The sequence below is a fragment of the Manis pentadactyla genome, chromosome 1, assembly GCF_030020395.1.
Source record: "Manis pentadactyla isolate mManPen7 chromosome 1, mManPen7.hap1, whole genome shotgun sequence".
Classification (NCBI taxonomy): Eukaryota; Metazoa; Chordata; class Mammalia; order Pholidota; family Manidae; genus Manis; species Manis pentadactyla.
The window spans coordinates 82173723-82195488 of NC_080019.1; the positions used below are offsets into that span (position 1 = coordinate 82173723).

Consider the following 21766-nt stretch of genomic DNA (forward strand, 5'->3'; position numbering starts at 1 on the left):
CCGCTCGGTACCGTCCGCTCCAGACTCCAGGGCCGCCACGCCTGGGGGCACATGGTCAGCAGCAGGCTCCTTTAGCCAATCCCCTCTGCCAGCCGCTTCCTCCCTCGCCAAAAGCTAATACTTCAGCCGCCCTCCAGAAGCTCCCCCCACCCGACCCTTCCTTTCCAGGGAAGACCGGTCACGCGGCCAAGAACGCGACTCGGCGAACTAGGCATTTCTCCCAGAGGGAAGCGAGCAAGCTGCGAGACGCGGCGTGGGAGTGGGAAGGAGCCTTAGCGAGCAGCTCTGCGGCCCAGTGGCTGTTCTCGGCCTTCGGTGGGGACCAATGCGGTGCGCGGGGCGGGACTTCCGCCTCGCCTAGTTGTTGCAGCCCCGCTCAGACTCCGGCTGTAGGGGACGGTGCGGATTTTCAGTCATGAAGTCTGGATAGGGACTTCTCCCGCAGCAACGCGGCTGACCAGCCTCTTTGTGTTTCGGGGTCAGGCTTCCAGGTAAGAGCCTCTCCAGCCTCGCGGCAGCCGGGAAGCTAGGAGTCACCCGTGGGGCCTGTCCCGGAGAACACACCCCCTCTTCGTCCCTGGAGCTCTGAGGCCGCCCCGCAGTTAAGGTCTTTGCTACCCCTCCCCAGGCTGGGAGCGGAGGAAATTAGGATATTTTTGCAAGAGGTTAAAAAAAAAAAAAAACACGCCCTGCCCTCAGAGGGCGATTCGCCGCATCCCTATCCTTGAATTTATCTGTATCTAAAGTTGCTGGGTGGTCTGTTTTGCTTTTCACGTTCCCCTGCTGAGGTGGCACGAATCAGGGAAGGTGTTTGGAAGGCTTCTCTTGGTCAGGCACTTGCTGCAAAGCCCCCGGGTGAAATCACTCGACTTGGCGAGGACTCTTTAGTCTTTGAGAAAAAGAGGGCAGTCACGTCCTTTCTTTCTAGCCTTTTCCCCCCTCCGCCCTTCCCCGGAAGCTCAGATTGAAGGTGGGACGGGGGACAGATTCCCCGTCCCTGCCCTCCTAAAGTTAGCACTCTGCCAGAAAGCTTATTGCGGTGACCCGCACTGATAAAATAACTCTTTTCCAAAGAGGGAGTGGGCAGACACCGAAGCCAAGCCCAGAAGCACTCATGAAACTTTGGTAGCAACCTCTGAGTTCTCTGCCAGCTTTTGGTAAATTCCTCTATTTTATCCTAATCTGGCAATAGTAAATTTCCAAAACTATCGTTTCGTCCTCATTTTAAGCACCGTGGGCAGCTGCTCAGGTCCATTTTTGGTGCCCCAACTTGCCTGACTGTTAACTTCGTCAGTGATGTAGCAGAAACAGTGAAATCTAAGGCATTCATTTCAACAATGATCTGTTGTTGTCCAAGAACATCTGCAGCTTTTGATGCAATGTAAATAAGTAAGATGGGTGTGCCGCCGAGGAGTTCGATTCAAATTTCGAAATAGATCGATTCAAGATTTAAGGAAGTGCTCTCAGGTGTAATGTATTCAAGGACTGGACTGTGGTAGCCGTTAAAAGAACTTTAAACCGGAGTTAAGTGTGGTGCTATAGTGCGTGGCTCATGGGGCCAAATTTGGGAGTCGGGCTGGGTTGAACCATCAGCTCTGTCACTTACTAATTGTGTGACATTATCTGTAAATAAGGAAAGAATTGTTGAAGTTAATTGAAATAAAATGTTACATAGTTAAGCCTCAAAGCTTTTTTTTTAAGGATTAGATAGAAAAGCCCAGTTATTTCTCCTCTGTGTCAAGACAACTATTATATAAGTATTTTACTTCTGCTTTTATTTGAAGCTAGCTAGCTTGATGTCTTCATGTATAGTAGTGTGAATGATGAGAACAAAAAAATTTTGGTTTGCAGGGTATAATACTGAAGGGTTTGGAGTAAGTTCTCATCTATCCTTGCTTAAAGCTAATTTCTCTCAAGCATTTCGTAGGGACCTAAGCTGTAACTAGCATTCAGCACCATTCCTTTGATATATTTCTGTATCCTAGAGTAACATAAGTTTTATCATAAGTTTTGCAGGTATTAATTTTTGCAAAGTAAGAGCAGGAAATGGGTATGATAGGTTTGTATCTTCAAGTTAAATTGGATAGGAAGGTATTTTATGTTTTATAGTTCTTGATAAAGGATGTAAGTAATGAAATGGCTTGGTCAAATACCATGGTATGATTACTTTGTGTTGGTATGACCTAAAAACAGTGTTTAAATAAAAAATATGATTTTGGACACTGTAAAACCTGGGAATTAGTAATGTTTAGCAGAAGGCAAAATGAGTTTGGATCAAAATAGTATTTTACACCATTTGACATAATACCACCACATCGCATTGTGTATGGTAGTTTTATGTGACATAAAAAAGGAAAGAAAGTTAGAAAGCATTATTAGTTTTCTCAAAAGAGGAAACAGATTTAATAGACAAGTTAGTTTCTTCTAATGAAGCATGGTGATAAGTCATTGTTTAAAAACTCATGTATTTTGCAAGTATTTATTGAGCACATAACAAAAACATAGTATTAAGGTTTTACATTACAAAAAGTTGATTTGGGAACAATGAGAACATATAATTGGTATTGTCAGTATTGGTATTATTATATATAGCATGTAAATAACAATATAATAGCTAACATTGTTTACTATGGGCAAAATACAATTCTAAGCACTTAATTTTCTTTTTCTTTTTTCTTTATACCACAGTTGTTCTCTTATATTTTAAAATAATTCATATTAAAATATTTTGTCTTTTACCAATTTTATTTACTAATTGATTTATAAAGTGTTTACCATTTCTTCCTACTTATTGATTTATAAATCAGTATTTAATGTAGTTGAATTATTGCATATTTGTATTTTTTAAGCATTGGATATAGTATCTTTCTGTTAATTTTAATGGTTGAATGAAATTCCATGAAATCAATATATTATAATTTAGTGACCATTCCTTTCTAGTGAACAATTAAATTATTTTCAAATGTGTGTTTGTGTGTGTGTGTGTGTGTGTTTTCCAGTGTTAATGTTGTAAAGGACATCTTTGTGCATATGTCTTCTTTTTTTTTTTATTAAGGTATGATTGATATACACTTTTATGAAGGTTTCACATGAAAAAACAATGTGGTTACTACATTTACCCATATTATCAAGTCTCCACCCATACCCCAGTGCAATCACTGTCCATCAGTGTAGCAAGATGCCACAGATCTACTATGTGCCTTCTCTGTGCTACACTTAAGCACTTTATTTTCATAGGTAACTTTAATTTTTATTGTTGTGCTAGATAGTACAGTTATACCCTTTCATTAAAATTTTTTAAAATTGACGTATAGTTGATATACAATCTTAAATTGGTTGCAAATATACATTGCAGTGGCTCATCAGTTACCCATATTATTAAATCCTCACTACACCTAGTGCAGTTTCTGTCAACATAGGAAGATGTTTAAGAATCGTTGGCTGTGTTCTCCATGATGTACTTCCATATCCGTGACCAACCTATGTTATGATTGAGAATATTTGTGCCCCTTTATCCCTCTTCCTTACCCTACCTACCCTTCCCAAACCCTCCCTTGTGGTAACTACCAGTCATTTCTCAGTGTCTATGAGTCTACTGCTATTTTATTCATTTTGCTTTGTTTTTAGATTCCACAAATAATTTGAAATCATATGGTATTTGTCTTTCTTTGCCTGGTTTATTTCACTTAGCATAATACCCTCTAGGTCTGTCCATGTTGTTGCAAATGGCAGGATTTCTTTTTCATGGCTGAGTAATATTCAATTGTGTAAATGTACTATCTTTTTTATCCATTCACCTATTGATGGACATTTTGGTTGCTTCCGTATCTTGGTTCTTGTAAATAATGTGGCAGTGTACATAGGGGTACATATATCTTTTTGAATCATGAATTTTGTTTTCTTTGGGTAAATTCCTAGAAGTGGAATTACTGGGTTATATGGTATTTCTATTTTTAGTTTTTTGAGGAACCTCCATATTGCTTTCCACAGTGGTTGCACCAGTTTACATTACCACCAACAGTGTAGGAGGGTTCCCATTTCTTCACATCCTTGCCAGCACTTGTTATTTCTTGTCTTTTTGATAGTGGCCATTCTGACTGGTGTGAGGTGATACCTGATTGTGGTTTTGATTTGCATTTCCCTGATGATTAGGGATGTGGAGCATCTTTTCATGTGCCTGTTGACCATCTGTATTTTTTCTTTGGAAAAATGTTTATCAGGTCCATTTTTTAATCAGGTTGTTTGCTCTTTTGGTGTTGAGCTATATGAGTTCTTTTTATATTTTGGATGTTAACCCCTTATTGGGTAAATCATGAATATATTCTGCCATGTGGTAGGCTGCCTTTTTGTTTGTTGGTGGTATCATTTGCTGTACAGATCTTTTAGTTTGTTCATTTTTTATTTTGTTTCCCTTGCTCAGGGAGATGTGTCCAGAAAAAAATTGCTCATGCTTATGTTCAAGAGATTTTTTCCTATGATTTCTTCTAAGAGTTTTATGGTTTCATGTCTTACATTTAGGTCTTTAATCTTTTGACTTTACTGTTGTGTATTGAGTTAGACAGTAATCCAGTTTCATTCTCTTGCATGTAACTTTCCAGTTTTCCCAACACCAGTTATTGAAGAGAGTGTATTTTCCCCTTTATATTTTCATGGTTCCTTTATCTTATATTAATTGACCATATATTAATGGGCTGTCTCTTCTCTTCCACTGATCTGTGGGTCTGTTCTTGTGCTAGCACCATACTGTTTTGAATACTGTGGTAACTTTGAAGTATAGCTTTCTGTAATATAATTTGAAGTCAGAGAGCATAATATCTCCAGCTTTGTTCTTCTTTCTTAGAATTGCTTTGGCTATTTGGGCTCTTTTGTGGTTCCATATGAGTTTTAGAATTTGCTTATTCTAAATTTGAGTTCATTGAAAAATGCTGTTGATATTTTGATAGGGATTGCATTGAATCTGTAAATTGCTTTGGGCAGGATGGTCATTTTGACAATATTAATCCTTCTATCCATGAGCTTGGGATAGATTTCCATTTATTAGTGTATTTAATTTTTCTCATGAGTGTCTTACAGTTTTCAGAGTACAGATCTTTCATCTCCTTGGTTAGCTCTATTCCTAGGTATTACTCTGTTTTATGCAGTTGTCAATAGATTTGTTTTCTTGATTTCTCTTTCTGCTAGCTTGTTAGTATATAGGAACGCAACAGATTTCTGTGTATTAATTTTGTATCCTGCAACTTAGCTGAATCCAGTTATTAGTTCTAATACTGTTTTTGTGGAGTCTTCAGGGTTTTCTCCTTATGATGTCATGTCATCTGCAAATAGTGACAGTTTAACCTCTTCCTTACCAATCTGGAGGCTTTTTATCTCTTTGTGTTGTCTTATTGCTGTGGCTAGGACCTCCAGTATTATGTTGAATAAAAGTGGTGAGAGTGGACGTCCTTGTCTTGTTCCTGATCTTAAAGGAAAGTCTTTTTAGCTTTTTGCCATTGAGTATGATGTTAACTGTGGGTTTGTCATATCTGGCCTTTATTATGTTGAAGTATGTTCCCTCGTACACAGTTTGTTGAGAGTTTTTGTCATGAATGGATGTTGAATTTTGTCAAATGTTTTTTCAGCATTTACTGAGATGACCATATGGTTTTCATCCTTCTTTTTGTTAATGTGGTGTTATCACATTGATCAATTACGAATATTGTACCATCCTTGCGTCCCTGGAATAAATCCCACTTGATCCTGATGGATGATCGTTCTGATGTATTTTTAAATTAAGTTTGCTAATATTTTGTTGAGGGTTTTTGCACTATGTTCATCAGAGATACTGTTCTGTAATTCTCTTTTTTTGTGGTGGCTTTGCCTGGTTTTGGTGATGCTGGCCTTACAGAATGAGTTTGGAAGTATTCACTCCTGCTTTTTGAAATAGTTTAAGAAGGATGGGTAGAATTCAAACATTTGGTTTGTGAATCCATGTGGTCGTGGCCTTTTGTTTTTTGGGAGTTTTTTGATTACCAATTCAATTCCACTACTGATAATTGGTCTGTTCACATATTTTTCTTTTTTCCTGGGTCACTCTTGGAAGGTTGTACTTTTCTAGGAATTTCTCCATTTCTTCTAGGTTGTCTAATTTATTGGCATATAATTTTTCATAGAATTCTCTAAAATAGTTCTTTGTATTTCTGTGGAGTCAGTTGAACTATTCCTTTTCTATTTCTGCTTTTGTTTATTTGTGTCCTCTCTTTTTTCTTGGTAAATCTGGGTAGTGGTTAGTCTATATTTTCAAAAAGCAGCTGTTGGTTTCATTAATTTTTTTCTATTGTTTTCTTATTCTCTATCTTATTTATTTCTGCTGTGATCTTTATTATGTCCCTCCTAACTTTGGGTTTCATTTGTTCTTTTTCTAGTTTCTTTAGTTGTGAGTTTAGACTGTTTATTTAGGACTGTTCTTGTTTCTTGAGGTAAGGCCTGTACTTCCCTCTTAGAACTACTTTTGCTGCATCCTGCATATTTTCAGCTGTTGTATTTTTGTTTTCATTTCTCTATGTATTACTTGATTTCTTTGATTTGTTCATTGATCCATTGTTTATTTAAAAGTGTGTTGTTTAGCCTCCATGTGTTCATGGGCTTTTTGGTTTTCTCTATTACTAGTTTCAAGTCACTGATCTGAAAAGATATTTGATGTAATTTCAGTCTTTTTGAATTTATTTGGGCTTTCTTTGTGCACTAATATGTGATCTATTCTGGAGAAAGCTCCATGTGCCCTTGAGAGAAATGTGTATCCTGCTGCTTTGGGGTGGAATGTTCTGTATATATCTGTTAAGTCCATCTGGTCTAGTAATTACCCCTTTTTATAGATTGGGAAATGAAGACATCACAAACACATAACTTGGTGAGTTCACATAGGTAGACAGTGGAATAACTGGAATTTGAACCTAGGCATCCTGACTATGCAGCTTGTTCATCTTGTGTCATAATTTATCTAAAAATGCAGAATGCTATAGAGTTATTTTGGATTATTTACTTGCTGGTTTAGATCACCTTGGGTAAGCTCCTTTCACCCTCAATTTCCTCAGCTCCTTCGAACATGTAGTATTAAGCCTCTATGTTTTTGTGGAAATTAGGGTAATTTGTAAAGCACTAGACAGAATATATGTCCAATAAATGATATGCCTCATTGTTTTTTCTTTCATGTTGAGGAATTTGGCTGTTTGAAAGACTGCTAGCAGTTGCAGGAGGATGGGAGAAGAAAGATAGTAAGGATACTACCCAGGCGAAGGTATAGAAGTAGGAAAGCAGAGAACATTTGCCAAGGCTGTTTGTTTAAGGAACAGGCTGGTAAAGATAGATAAATATATAATACGGAGATCCTTAAATGCCAGGCTAAGGATTTTGTACATGATTCTCATTGAGAAGAACCCCTCTTTTTGGGTATTAATCTGGAACAGAAATGTGGTGAAGAGGTGGAAGCCTGAAGGTAGGAATACCATAGAGTTTAATTACAGTAGTTGAGGCAAGAAATGATGATGGTGGGATTGAAGTAAAGGGTATATAGGTTTGAGAAATGTTGACATTGACATTGGTAGCTGACACAAGTCTGCACCTAAGATTTTTGGGAGGATGGTGATGCAAGTAAGAAAAATAAAGATATTATCGTGAAGAACAGGTTTTGGCAGGATTTAGGAGGAGAATTTGTGATAGAGATTTTAGTTTTGTAGCTGAGTTGTTCAGCTGTTTGGAAATGTCAAATGGCAGCCGGGAGCTCTGTTTATTTACTCCATAAAAAGAGAAGCGACCACTTTGTGCAGAAATGGTCTAAAGCAGTCATTCCCCTGTGTGTCAAATTTTCATAGGAGTGAAATTCTGAGGATTCTTGATGATCCTCAGAAATGCAAATTTCTCAGCTGGTAGAGATGTACTTGCAATTTTCCCCTATCATGTGTTTTTGGTTCTGGAAGGACAGGAGAAAAGGTAGTGGGAGGGAAAATTTTGGAAACCTAGTAAGTCTCCCATTTATTATTTCAAAAGAAAGCCAGTAAATTGGAGGCTTGGGATTCTCACATTAAGAACTTGGAAAGATGCTGTGATATACAGTGCCAGGCATTTATACACACATGTTGAATTGTAACATCTCCAGATTTTTTATTTTTGTCATCCCATCTTTGTTACCCTGCATTGATTAATAGCAAAACCTTTAAAATCGGAGAGCCTTTGTGCTTGTTACGGCAGCAGGAAAGAGGGGACCTAGGGAGGTGTATACTACTTACAGTGAAGATTGTGGGAGAGAACTGAAAGGGTAAGAGGAGAAGGATGCATGATGTGATAGAAAGAATAGAGATTCTGCAAATGAATTCCTTTGCCACCCATTCTTGGCTTCAGTTTCCTCATTCTGTAAACTGATGATAATGATGATAATACCAATTCTGAGCTGTTGTAAGAAAGAAAGAAAAACATCTTGAGGCCTATTATAATTGACCTAAGTGGGAAAAAAGGCCTGTGGGTTTCTTTTGTTGGCAGATTTTCTAGGGTTTGGTGCAGTTGGATAGGGCATGATGTTAAGTTATGTGGTATAATTCATCCATCTCTGAACTATTTTTAGTTCCCTGTACTGCAAGGGTCTGAGTAAGTGGCCAATCGAAAAAATAAATGGACATTAAGCACAAGCATTTAGGCAAGGAAGGGTTTATATGTTCTGTCACATCACTGTTGGAAACATTACTTGGATTCTACTACTTAATGGGTTTTCTAAAGCATTCACTCACTCAAATATTTATTAAGTACTTTCTGTTAGGCATTGTTCTTCTAGGCACTGAGAGTACAACAGGGAACCAAAGAGACAAAAATCCTTGTCCTCATTGAGCCTATCTTCTAATGGGAAAAATAAAGTATATTTTAGTTATGGAAAACAATTAGATTTTTCTTGTACTATATGTTTATAAAATCACAGTTTTAAACAATAATTAAATGAGTATTATACCAGATTGTAACTAAATTTTAGAGCATTTTGAAGGAAGGCACTGTGTCCTTCTTAGTCGTGTGACTCCTCCTTTCCTCTTCTCAATGGAATGACTTAGATGTGTATTCACTATTTAATATTCAGCAAATGTAGGGACTCAATACATGTTATGATGTGGAGTTAGAGGTTGTATTATGGCAGGGGCCAGATCTTAAAGATAAAGAATCAGTTAAATGTAGCAACTATTAAGGACCCAGATACTCACTAGATTGAGAGTAGGGAAAAAGAGAGGGTGCTATAAATTGCATTGCCTAGTTTGTCTATGAGATTGAAATGGAAATAAGATTATATTGCAGCTGCAAATATCAACATTAAGCCAATCTGGTTGTTATCCAACTTGCCCACTTTTTACCTGGGTGGCTTTGCATAAATAACTCCACCTTTCAGTTCATTTCTTCAATTGTGACATGGTGTAGTTGGATTTTTACAGTTAGAAAATTCTGCGTTTAAGACTTAAAAAATGAATGACTATTGCTGTAATGTTTCACTTTACTAGTGTAGGTAAAATAGAGCTGATCATGAGTTTCCGTTGAATAATAATCAGACTAAAATTTATACTGTTAATGACCTAGAAATTTAAAAAAGATGTCTATTTATTTGATGTTTAATATTAAGTCTGCTGTGGGGAAAAATGAATCTTTCTGATCAGGATTTTCGCTTGGCTTTAATACTGCCCATTGTGTACATAATAAGAGCATGTTTGCACGTTTATGGGATGTTTATTAGTGGCCGAGCTGGTCAGTCACAAGATTGCTGATCCAGGGTGGGGGTGGAGAGGAAACACCCACTTGGTAATAGAGTAGAAGCTGAACTTCTACTTTGCTTAGATATAACACACCTCATTAAATGTTGAAGAGTAGTTTATTTGCCTAATTACTGTGCTTGTAATTTACATGTTTGATCTTCAAAAAGGAAGAATTGGCTTATAATTTACACATTTGTCCAACGTGTATTAAGACCATTAACTTGCTTAAAAAATTTTTTTAGGGGCTATTCATGTAGCCATTTTTAAGTGAACAGTTGAGTGGCAGTACATTCTCAGTGTTGTGGGATCACCATTGCTATCTAGGTTTGAAACATTTTTATAAATTGAAAGTAAAACCCCATACCCATTGAGCAGTTATTCCTCATTCCCTGCTTCCCCTGGCAGCCACCAATCTGCTTTCTGTCTCTGAGGATTTACTGGATATCTCATATTTATTATGGAAATCGCATATACATGGAATCATATAATAAATGACCTTTTGTACCTGGTTTTTTTCACTTAGAAAATGTTTTCAAGGTTCTGCCACAGTTGCTGTAAGCGTTAGTACTTCTTTCCTTTCTACAGCTCATAATTTATATTGTATGTATATATCACACTTTATCCATTCATACTGCTGGACATTTGAGTTCTTCCTACCCTTTGGCTATTGTGAATGTTGTTGCTGTGAACATTCATATACAGGGATTTGTTTGAGTTGCAGTTTTCATTACTTTTGGGTATCTACTAGGAGTGGAATTGTTGGGTTGTGTGGTAATCCTATTAGTTTTTTGAGGACTCACCATATTGTTTTCCACAGTGGCTTAACCATTTTACATTCCCATTGGCAAAATGCAAGCTTTCCAATTTCTCTATATTATTACTGACAGTCTTTAACATTAAAGAAATTAATATTACTGCCGTCCTTGTGGTTATGAAGTGGTATCTCACTGTACTTTTGATTCACATATTCCTAATGACTAATGATGTTGAGCATATTTTCATGTGCTTGTTGGAGGTTGTATATCTTCCTTGGAGAAATGGCTATTCAAGTTCTTTGCCCATGTTTTAATTGGGTTGTTTGTCTTCTTATTGAATTGTGTTTTTATGCATTCTGGATACTAGACCCATGTTAGCTCTATGATTGGCAAATATTTTCTCCCATTCTGTGGGCTGTCTTTTCACTTTCTTGATAATATCCTTTGGTGCATTGAAGTTTGAATTTTGATGAAACCAAATTTATTTATTTATTTTTGTTCCTCATGCTATTGATGTCATGTCTAAGAATCTATTGCTAAATTCAAGGTCATGAAGGTTTACTCCTATGTTTTCTTCTAAGAGTTTTGTCATTTTAGCTTTTGTATTTAGGTCATTGAACCATTTTGAGTTAATTTTTACATGTTGTATGAATTAGGGGTACAACTTCATTGTTTTGCATGTGAATGTCCAGTTGTTCCAGTACTGCTTATTGAAGAAATTGTTCTATTTCCATTGAATGGTCTTGGCACTTAGTTGAAAATAATTGAGCATAGTATATGGATTTATTTCTAGAATCTCAGTTCTATTCCTTTTGTCTATATGTCTGTCTTTATGCCCATACCACACTGTTTTGATCACTGTAGCTTTGTAGTTAGATTTTGAAATCAGGAAGTGTGAGTCCTCCAGCTTTGTTCTTCTTAAAATTGTTTTGTCTGTTTGGAGCTCCTTGCAGTTCTACATGAATCTGAGGGTTGACTTTTCCATTTCTGCATAAAAGGCTGTTGGAATTTTGATAGAGAATATATTGAATCTGTAGATTGCGTTGGGTAGTATTGCCATCTTTTTTTTTTTTTTTTTTTTTTTAATAATTATTTTTTATTGAAGGGTAGTTGACACACAGTATTACATTACATGAGTTTCAAGTGTACAACACAGTGGTAGAACATTTATATACATAATTCTAGGTTCCAGCTATCACCCTACCAGGCTGTTACAATATCTTGACTATATTCCTTATGCTATACATTACATCCCGGTTACTAATTTATTTTACCATTGGAAGTCTGTCCTTCTTTTTTTTTTTTTTTTTTTTTTGTGAGGGCATCTCTCATATTTATTGATCAAATGGTTGTTAACGACAATAAAATTCTGTATAGGGGAGTCAATGCTCAATGCACAATCATTATTCCACCCCAAGCCTAATTTTTGTCAGTCTCCAATCTTCTGAGGCATAACAAACAAGTTTTTACATGTAGAACAAATTCTTACATAATGAATAAGTTACATAGTGAACAGTACAAGGGCAGTCATCACAGAAACTTTCGGTTTTGCTCATGCATTATGAACTCTAAACAGTCAGTTCAAATATGAATACTCATTTGGTTTTTATACTTGATTTATATGTGGATACCACATTTCTCTCTTTATTATTATTATTTTTAATAAAATGCTGAAGTGGTAGGTAGATACAAGATAAAGGTAGAAAACATAGTTTAGTGTTGTAAGAGAGCACATGTAGATGATCAGGTGTGTGCCTGTAGACTATGTGTTAATCCAAGCTAGACCAGGGCAATAAAACATCCACGTATGCAGAACATTTCTCTCAGAACGGGGGGGTGAGGTTCTAAGCCTCACCTCTGTTGATCCCCAATTTCTCACCTGATGGCCCCACTGCGACTGTGCCTGTCTTAGGTTGTTCCTCCCTTGAGGAATCTTACCCGTCTCTGGCTAACCAGTCATCTTCCGGGGCCATACAGGGAAATGTGAAGTTGGTAAGTGAGAGAGAAGCCTTATTGTTTGAAAAAGTTAGCTTTTTACTTCTTTGCATATTTATGCCCTGTGGCTTCTATGCCCAGCATTTGTCTTGAGGTATCTTTACCACTTGGAAGAATTATGATACTCGGTAAATTTGATATGAGGCACGAATTCTATTTAAGGGTTGTAAGTAGGAAGGAAGAAGAAAAGCTATAGAAGTAGCAGGCGGAAGAAAACATGGGAAGATTGATTATTTCTTTGATATATCTTCTTGTAGAGTAACTTCAGCATGTACAGGTTTTAAGCTACTACTTAGATTGCACACACACATTAACATAATAGGAGTATAGTTACATAACCAAAGCATATCTGTAATTACCAGCCATCTCCAGTGAAACCAAGAAAACCAGTTAGGCACCTTAGGCATTTGTGAAAACTTATCTATGATATGGTGGATATTGTCCAACTGAACTTGAACAGTCTGAGAGAAATCAGACAAATTAAAACAACCCATTCCTGGGGACTGTTCACATGCCATATGTTCTTTTAACAGTAAATAGTTTGTAGTTGTAAGACTTTGGAGCGCTACAATTTGCACTTCTCCAAATTCTTGGTTGAGTTCCAACAGTATAGATCCAGTCAAATTTGTTGTTTTACTGTATGCACAGGCCAGCTTAGATATCTCCTTCCTCATTCCCATGGCAAGTCCAGGAACTGGTGGGATGAGTGCATCTACAGCTGTAGCAGTGCGTGGATCTTTGTTGGGGTTTTTTGATGATCATCTTCTGGCATGAGTCTTCCAGAGAGTGCAGATGTTGGAAGTTGTTTTTCATATCGTATCTTAGTTCATTTTCGGGGTAGCCCAATTAGGCTTTGATCCTCTGTATAAACACAAACAGACCCTTTGCCTACACTTTTATATGCCCTTTATACCATTGTGTAGAACTCGTTGGAGGTTACCACACAGAAACTGCCCTTTTTTTTTTTCTATCACTAATCTACACTTACATGACGAATATTATGTTTACTAGGCTCTCCCCTATAAACCCCTTTACAGTCACTGTCCATCAGCATAGCAAAATGTTGTAGAATCACTACTTGCCTTCTCTGTGTTGTACAGCCCTCCCTTTTCTCCTACCCCCCCATGCATGTTAATCTTAATACCCCCCTACTTCTCCCCCCCTTATCCCTCCCTACCCACCCATCCTCCCCAGTCCCTTTCCCTTTGGTACCTGTTAGTCCATTCTTGAGTTCTGTGATTCTGCTGCTGTTTTGTTCCTTCAGTTTTTCCTTTGTTCTTATATTCCACAGATAAGTGAAATCATTTGGTATTTCTCTTTCTCCGCTTGGCTTGTTTCACTGAGCATAATACCCTCCAGCTCCATCCATGTTGCTGCAAATGATTGGATTTGCCCTTTTCTTATGGCTGAGTAGTATTCCATTGTGTATATGTACCACATCTTCTTTATCCATTCATCTATTGATGGACATTTAGGTTGCTTCCAATTCTTGGCTATTGTAAATAGTGCTGCAATAAACATAGGGGTGCATCTGTCTTTCTCAAACTTGATTGCTGCGTTCTTAGGGTAAATTCCTAGGAGTGGAATTCCTGGGTCAAATGGTAAGTCTGTTTTGAGCATTTTGATGTACCTCCATACTGCTTTCCACAATGGTTGAACTAACTTACATTCCCACCAGCAGTGTAGGAGGGTTCCCCTTTCTCCACAGCCTCGCCAACATTTGTTGTTGTTTGTCTTTTGGATGGCAGCCATCCTTACTGGTGTGAGGTGATACCTCATTGTAGTTTTAATTTGCATTTCTCTGATAATTAGCGATGTGGAGCATCTTTTCATGTGTCTGTTGGCCATCTGTATTTCTTTTTTGGAGAACTGTCTCTTCAGTTCCTCTGCCCATTTTTTAATTGGGTTATTTGTTTTTTGTTTGTTGAGGCGTGAGAGCTCCTTATATATTCTGGACGTCAAGCCTTTATCGGATGTGTCATTTTCAAATATATTCTCCCATACTGTAGGGATCCTTCTTGTTCTATTGATGGTGTCTTTTGCTGTACAGAAGCTTTTCAGCTTAATATAGTCCCACTTACTCATTTTTGCTGTTGTTTTCCTTGCCCGCGGAGATATGTTCAAGAAGAGGTCACTCATGTTTATGTCTAAGAGGTTTGTGCCTATGTTTTCTTCCAAGAGTTTAATGGTTTCATGGCTTACATTCAGGTCTTTGATCCATTTTGAGTTTACTTTTGTATATGGGGTTAGACAATGGTCCAGTTTCATTCTCCTACATGTAGCTGTCCAGTTTTGCCAGCACCACCTGTTGAAGAGACTGTCATTTCGCCATTGTATGTCCATGGCTCCTTTATCAAATATTAATTGACCATATATGTCTGGGTTAATGTCTGGATTCTCTAGTCTGTTCCATTGGTCTGTGGCTCTGCTCTTGTGCCAGTACCAAATTGTCTTGATTACTATGGCTTTATAGTAGAGCTTGAAGTTGGGGAGTGAGATCCCCCCTACTTTATTCTTCTTTCTCAGGATTGCTTTGGCTATTCGGGGTCTTTGGTGTTTCCATATGAATTTTTGAATTATTTGTTCCAGTTCATTGAAGAATGTTGCTGGTAGTTTCATAGGGATTGCATCAAATCTGTATATTGCTTTGGGCAGGATGGCCATATTAACGATATTAATTCTTCCTAGCCACGAGCATGGGATGAGTTTCCATCTGTTAGTGTCCCCTTTAATTTCTCTTAAGAGTGACTTGTAGTTTTCAGAGTATAAGTCTTTCACTTCTTTGGTTAGGTTTATTCCTAGGTATTTTATTTTTTTGGATGCAATTGTGAATGGAGTTGTTTTCCTGATTTCTCTTTCTGTTGGTTCATTGTTAGTATATAGGAAAGCCACAGATTTCTGTGTGTTGATTTTGTATCCTGCAACTTTGCTGTATTCCGATATCAGTTCTAGTAGTTTTGGGGTGGAGTCTTTAGGGTTTTTTATGTACAGTATCATGTCATCTGCAAATAGTGACAGTTTAACTTCTTCTTTACCAATCTGGATTCCTTGTATTTCTTTATTGTGTCTGATTGCCGTAGCTAGGACCTCCAGTACTATGTTAAATAACAGTGGAGAGAGTGGGCATCCCTGTCTAGTTCCCGATCTCAGCGGAAATGCTTTCAGCTTCTCGCTGTTCAATATAATGTTGGCTGTGGGTTTATCATAGATGGCCTTTATTATGTTGAGGTACTTGCCCTCTATTCCCATTTTGCTGAGAGTTTTTAACATGAATGGATGTTGAACTTTGTCAAATGCTTTTTCAGCAGCTATGGAGATGATCATGTGGTTTTTGTCTTTCTTTTTGTTGATGTGGTGTATGATGTTGATGGACTTTCGAATGTTGTACCATCCTTGCATCCCTGGGATGAATCCCACTTGGTCATGGTGTATGATCCTTTTGATGTATTTTTGAATTCAGTTTGCTAATATTTTGTTGAGTATTTTTGCATCTACGTTCATCAGGGATATTGGTCTGTAGTTTTCTTTTTTGGTGGGGTCTTTGCCTGGTTTTGGTATTAGAGTGATGTTAGCTTCATAGAATGAGTTTGGGAGTATCCCCTCCTCCTCTATTTTTTGGAAAACTCTAAGGAGAATGGGTATTATGTCTTCCCTGTATGTCTGATAAAATTCCGAGGTAAATCCATCTGGCCCGGGGGTTTTGTTCTTTGTTAGTTTTTTGATTACCGCTTCAATTTCGTTGCTGGTAATTGGTCTGTTTAGATTTTCTGTTTCTTCCTGGGTCAGTCTTGGAAGGTTATATTTTTCTAGGAAGTTGTCCATTTCTCCTAGGTTTCCCAGCTTGTTAGCATATAGGTTTTCATAGTATTCTCCAATAATTCTTTGCATTTCCGTGGGGTCTGTCGTGATATTTCCTTTCTCGTTTCTGATACTGTTGATTTGTGTTGACTCTCTTTTCTTCTTAATAAGTCTGGCTAGAGGCTTATCTATTTTGTTTATTTTCTCGAAGAACCAGCTCTTGGTTTCATTGATTTTTGCTATTGTTTTATTCTTCTCAATTTTATTTATTTCTTCTCTGATCTTTATTATGTCCCTCCTTCTGCTGACCTTAGGCCTCATCTGTTCTTCTTTTTCCAATTTCAATAATTGTGACATTAGACCATTCATTTGGGATTGCTCTTCCTTTTTTAAATATGCTTGGATTGCTATATACTTTCCTCTTAAGACTGCTTTTGCTGTGTCCCACAGAAGTTGGGGCTTAGTGTTGTTGTTGTCATTTGTTTCCATATATTGCTGGATCTCCATTTTGATTTGGTCATTGATCCATTGATTATTTAGGAGCGTGTTGTTAAGCCTCCATGTGTTTGTGAGCCTCTTTGCTTTCTTTGTACAGTTTATTTCTAGTTTTATGCCTTTGTGATCTGAAAAGTTGGTTGGTAGGATTTCAATTTTTTGGAATTTTCTGAGGCTCTTTTTGTGGCCTAGTATGTGGTCTATTCTGGAGAATGTTCCATGTGCACTTGAGAAGAATGTATATCCCGCTGCTTTTGGATGTAGAGTTCTATAGATGTCTATTAGGTCCATCTGCTCTACTGTGTTGTTCAGTGCTTCCGTGTCCTTACTTATTTTCTGCCCAGTGGATCTATCCTTTGGGGTGAGTGGTGTGTTGAAGTCTCCTAGAATGAATGCATTGCAGTCTATATCCCCCTTTAGCTCTGTTAGTATTTGTTTCACATATGCTGGTCCTCCTGTGTTGGGTGCATATATATTTAGAATGGTTATATCCTCTTGTTTGACTGAGCCCTTTATCATTATGTAGTGTCCTTCTTTATCTCTTGTTACTTTCTTTGTTTTGAAGTCTATTTTGTCTGATATTAGTACTGCAACCCCTGCTTTCTTCTCACTGTTGTTTGCTTGAAATATGTTTTTCCATCCCTTGACTTTTAGTCTGTACATGTCTTTGGGTTTGAGGTGAGTTTCTTGTAAGCAGCATATAGATGGGTCTTGCTTTTTTATCCATTCTGTTACTCTGTGTCTTTTGATTGGTGCATTCAACCCATTAACATTTAGGGTGACTATTGAAAGATATGTACTTATTGCCATTGCAGGCTTTAAATTCGTGGTTACCAAAGGTTCAAGGTTAGCCTCTTTAGTATCTTACTGCCTAACTTAGCTCGCTTATTGAGCTGTTATATACACTGTCTGGAGATTCTTTTCTTCTCTCCCTTCTTGTTCCTCCTCCTCGATTCTTCATATGTTGGGTGTTTTGTGCTGTGCTCCTTCTAGGAGTGCTCCCATCTAGAGCAGTCCCTGTAAGATGTTCTGTAGAGGTGGTTTGTGGAAAGCAAATTCCCTCAGCTTTTGTTTGTCTGGGAATTGTTTAATCCCACCGTCATATTTGAATGATAGTCGTGCTGGATACAGTATCCTTGGTTCAAGGCCCTTCTGTTTCATTGTATTAAATATATCATGCCATTCTCTTCTGGCCTGTAGGGTTTCTGTTGAGAAATCTGACGTTAGCCTGATGGGTTTCCCTTTATAGGTGACCTTTTTCTCTCTAGCTGCCTTTAACACTCTTTCCTTGTCCTTGATCTTTGCCATTTTAATTATTATGTGTCTTGGTGTTGTCCTTCTTGGATCCTTTCTGTTGGGGGTTCTGTGTATTTCCTCGTCTGTTCGATTATTTCCTCCCCCAGTTTGGGGAAGTTTTCAGCAATTATTTCTTCTAAGATACTTTCCATCTCTTTTCCTCTCTCTTCTTCTTCTGGGACCCCTATAATACGGATATTGTTCCTTTTGGATTGGTCACACAGTTCTCTTAATATTGTTTCATTCCTGGAGATCCTTTTGTCTCTCTCTATGTCAGCTTCTATGCGTTCCTGTTCTCTGATTTCAATTCCATCAATGGTCTCTTGCATTCTATCCATTCTGCTTATAAACCCTTCCAGAGTTTGTTTCATTTCTGCGATCTCCTTTCTGGCATCTGTGATCTCTTTCCGGACTTCATCCCATTTTTCTTGCGTATTTCTCTGCATCTCTGTCAGCATGTTTATGATTCTTATTTTGAATTCTTTGTCAGGAAGACTGGTTAGGTCTGTCTCCTTCTCTGGTGTTGTCTCTGTGATCTTTGCCTGTAGCTTTGCCTTTTCATGGTGATAGGAATTGTCTGCAGAACTGGGACGAGTGACGGCTGGAAGGACTTCCTTTCTTGTTGGTTTGTGGCCCTCCTCTCCTGGGAGAACAGCGGCCTCTAGTGGCTTGTGCTGCGCAGCTGCGCGCAAACAGGGTTTCTGCTTCCTGCCCGGCTGCTATGGAGTTAATCTCCGCTGTTGCTGTGGGCGTGGCCTGGCTCGGGCAGCTACTCCAAAATGGTGGAGTCGCGTTGGAGCAGGAGCTGCTGGGAGGCTATTTATCTCCGTAAGGGGCCTCCCTGCTCCCTGCAGCCCAGGGGTTAGAGTGCCCAGAGATCCCGGATTCCCTACCTCTGGATTAAGTGACCCGCCCTGCCCCTTTAAGACTTCCAAAAAGCACCCGCCAAAACAAAACAACGACCACAAAAAAAAAAAAAGAAAAAACAAGAAAAAAAATTTTTTTAATTAAAAAAAAAAAAGGTGGTCGTTCGTTTTTCTTTATTCTGCGGTGCCAGCCTCAGGCCTCTGCTCACCGTTCTTTCTGCCCTGTTTCCCTAGTATTGGGGTCCCTGTCCCTTTAAGACTTCAAAAAAAGCACTCGCCAAAACAAAGCAGCAAAAAAGCAAAAAAAAAAAAATGGTCGCGCGCTTTTCTTATGTCCTCTGTCGCCCAGCCTCCAGTGCCTGCTCACTGTTCTTGCTGCCCTGTTTTCCCAGTATCGAGGGCCCTGCACTCTGGCCCGGATGGCTGGGGCTGGGTTCTCGGCAGTCCTGTGCTCCGTCTCCCTCCCGCTCTGCCTGCTCTTCTCCCGCCGGGAGCTGGGGGGAGGGGCGCTCGGCTCCCGCGGGGCCGGGGCTTGTATCTTACCCCCTTCGCGAGGCGCTGGGTTCTCTCAGGTGTGGATGTGGTCTGGATATTGTCCTGTGTCCTCTGGTCTTTATTCTGGGAAGGGTTGTCTTTGTTATATTTTCATAGATATATGTTGTTTTGGGAGGAGATTTCCGCTGCTCTACTCACGCCGCCATCTTCCGCCCCCCAGTATTGCCATCTTAACAATATTGTCTTAAAATACATAAGATATCTTTCCATTTATTTAGGTCTGATTTCATTCAGCAGTGTTTTGTAGTTTTCAGTGTACAAGTTTTCCACCTCCTTAATTAAATTTATTCCTACATATTTTCTTATTTTGGATACGTTTATAAATGGAATTATTCCCTGAATTTCATTTTTGGATTGTTTATTGGTGCTGTATAGAAACAAAACTGATTTTTGTGTATAACAGTAATTGTTTTTTTAACAGTCATTTACTTACCTTTTTTTCTATATGTGCTGGATTATATAGGTAAAATGGAAGACTAATTTTGATCTCTATGATGAATGGTTATCCTGAATATGAATAGATGGGGTATTCTAGCATACTGTTGAATGATTACCTATGTACTTATGCTGTTGCATTCCTGGTATCATGTTACGTATACTTAGTCATTATAATAGAAGATAGAACAGCTCATTTTCTTTAAGCTTGAAGAAAGACATGAATATAAGAATTTATTAAAAAATTTTTTTTTGTGTGTGTGTGTCTGTGTGTGACTTAATTGTGATGTTATGGGGAAAGCCTTAGAGATAAACCTATTTATCACTGAATCTGGTTCAGAGACTATGAATAATAAAAGTAAGACTGGAAAGGAAGCTGATTTGAATATGTAAATTATAATTAATTTACATTAGTTTACCTTTCTTAGTCTTCCTTAAACAAAGTTTTCAATTATTTAGGTTTAAAATAATTTCATTATGAATAGACACATGAATAACTGCAACTTGACAATTAAAGAAGTATGAACTTACAAGATAAATGGATGGTCTGGAAAGGGTGGGGTGGGATCTCATGACACAGTAGTATATTTGAATCCTAGCTTTGCTGTTTAAGTGGTGTCATTGGGCTTATTTAAAAATTACTTAAAAAGACTTTAAAAATATTAAAAATAAGAGTGAATACTTATAAATGCTTACTTTATACTAGAGGCACTGTTATAAGTACTCTGTGCTATTTATCTAAGTCTCAGTTTCCTGTCTCTATGGAAAGTTAGTGGAACCTTCCTCTATCTATTGTTAGTGTTGTGAGGATTAAAAGAAGTAATACATATTTATTAATGCATACTTGGCCAGAAATGTAGCAAGCATTTAATAACATAAGCTATTTTTTTTAACATTTATAGCTTCACCTAATACCAACAAAGATGCGCAAAGGATAATTAATGCAATGAAATGCACATTTATTTGAAAATAATACAAATAGAAACATTATTTCTGGAGAGCAATTTGGCAGTTTGTAGAAAGTCTTTAAATGTTTCTTAGGCTTGGTGTTCCATATCTAGGAATCTATCCTAAGGAAATAATCAGAAATGTGGGAAGAGATTTATATTTATCATAGAATTATTTGTAATTGCAATAGTTGGATTCAACTTAATATTGAACAGAAGAGGACTAGTTAGACCAAGTCATGATTCAGCCATATAATGTAACATTAAACATTAAACAGTTACTGTTTATGTTTATAGTTTTAATGTTTTGTTATACCAAAACTATAGAACTATAGAACTATAGTTATAACAAACAGTTATGATGTTTATGTAGAGTTTTAATAACAAGGGAAAATGTTTGATACAACATTAAGTGGAAAATCATACAAATCATAATACAGTATGTTATAAAATTGATGTAAAATATGCATGGAAAAAAGACTATCACTCATGTTTGGACCAGAGAAGCAGACCATTGTGAATATTATGAATGATGGGGTTAGACTTTAAGAAATTCTGGCAGCAGGTTTACAAGTATATTATAGTGCTATTGCCTTTGTGCTTCGTGTTGAGTGAGCTGGGTCATTATGGGTCAGATGGGTGACGGTAAGAAAGGAGAGCTGCAAGTGACGTTAGGAGAGCAGGGATATATTGTGAAAATGAACTACAACACATGAGGACAAACTCTTATGTTGTCTGTGAATGTTAACATTATGGGTAATCAATGTTTTATTCCTTTCAACGAGCATTATTTTTAGTATTAGAAAATCATAAACATTTAATTAGATAGCAATGTAATGAATAATATGTGAAGATTAGAGGCAAATTAC

General features: G+C 37.7%; 1 protein-coding gene across 1 annotated transcript in view; it reads left to right on the forward strand.

The window, feature by feature from the left end:
* Positions 1-260: 260 nt before the first annotated feature.
* Positions 261-21766, forward strand: part of RNF13 (ring finger protein 13) — a 224435-nt gene continuing 202929 nt past the window's right edge. Inside the window, exon 1 of the mRNA XM_036896400.2 lies at positions 261-491. The gene's annotated coding sequence lies outside the window, so the exon portion shown is untranslated. The remainder of the gene's footprint in view (positions 492-21766) is intronic.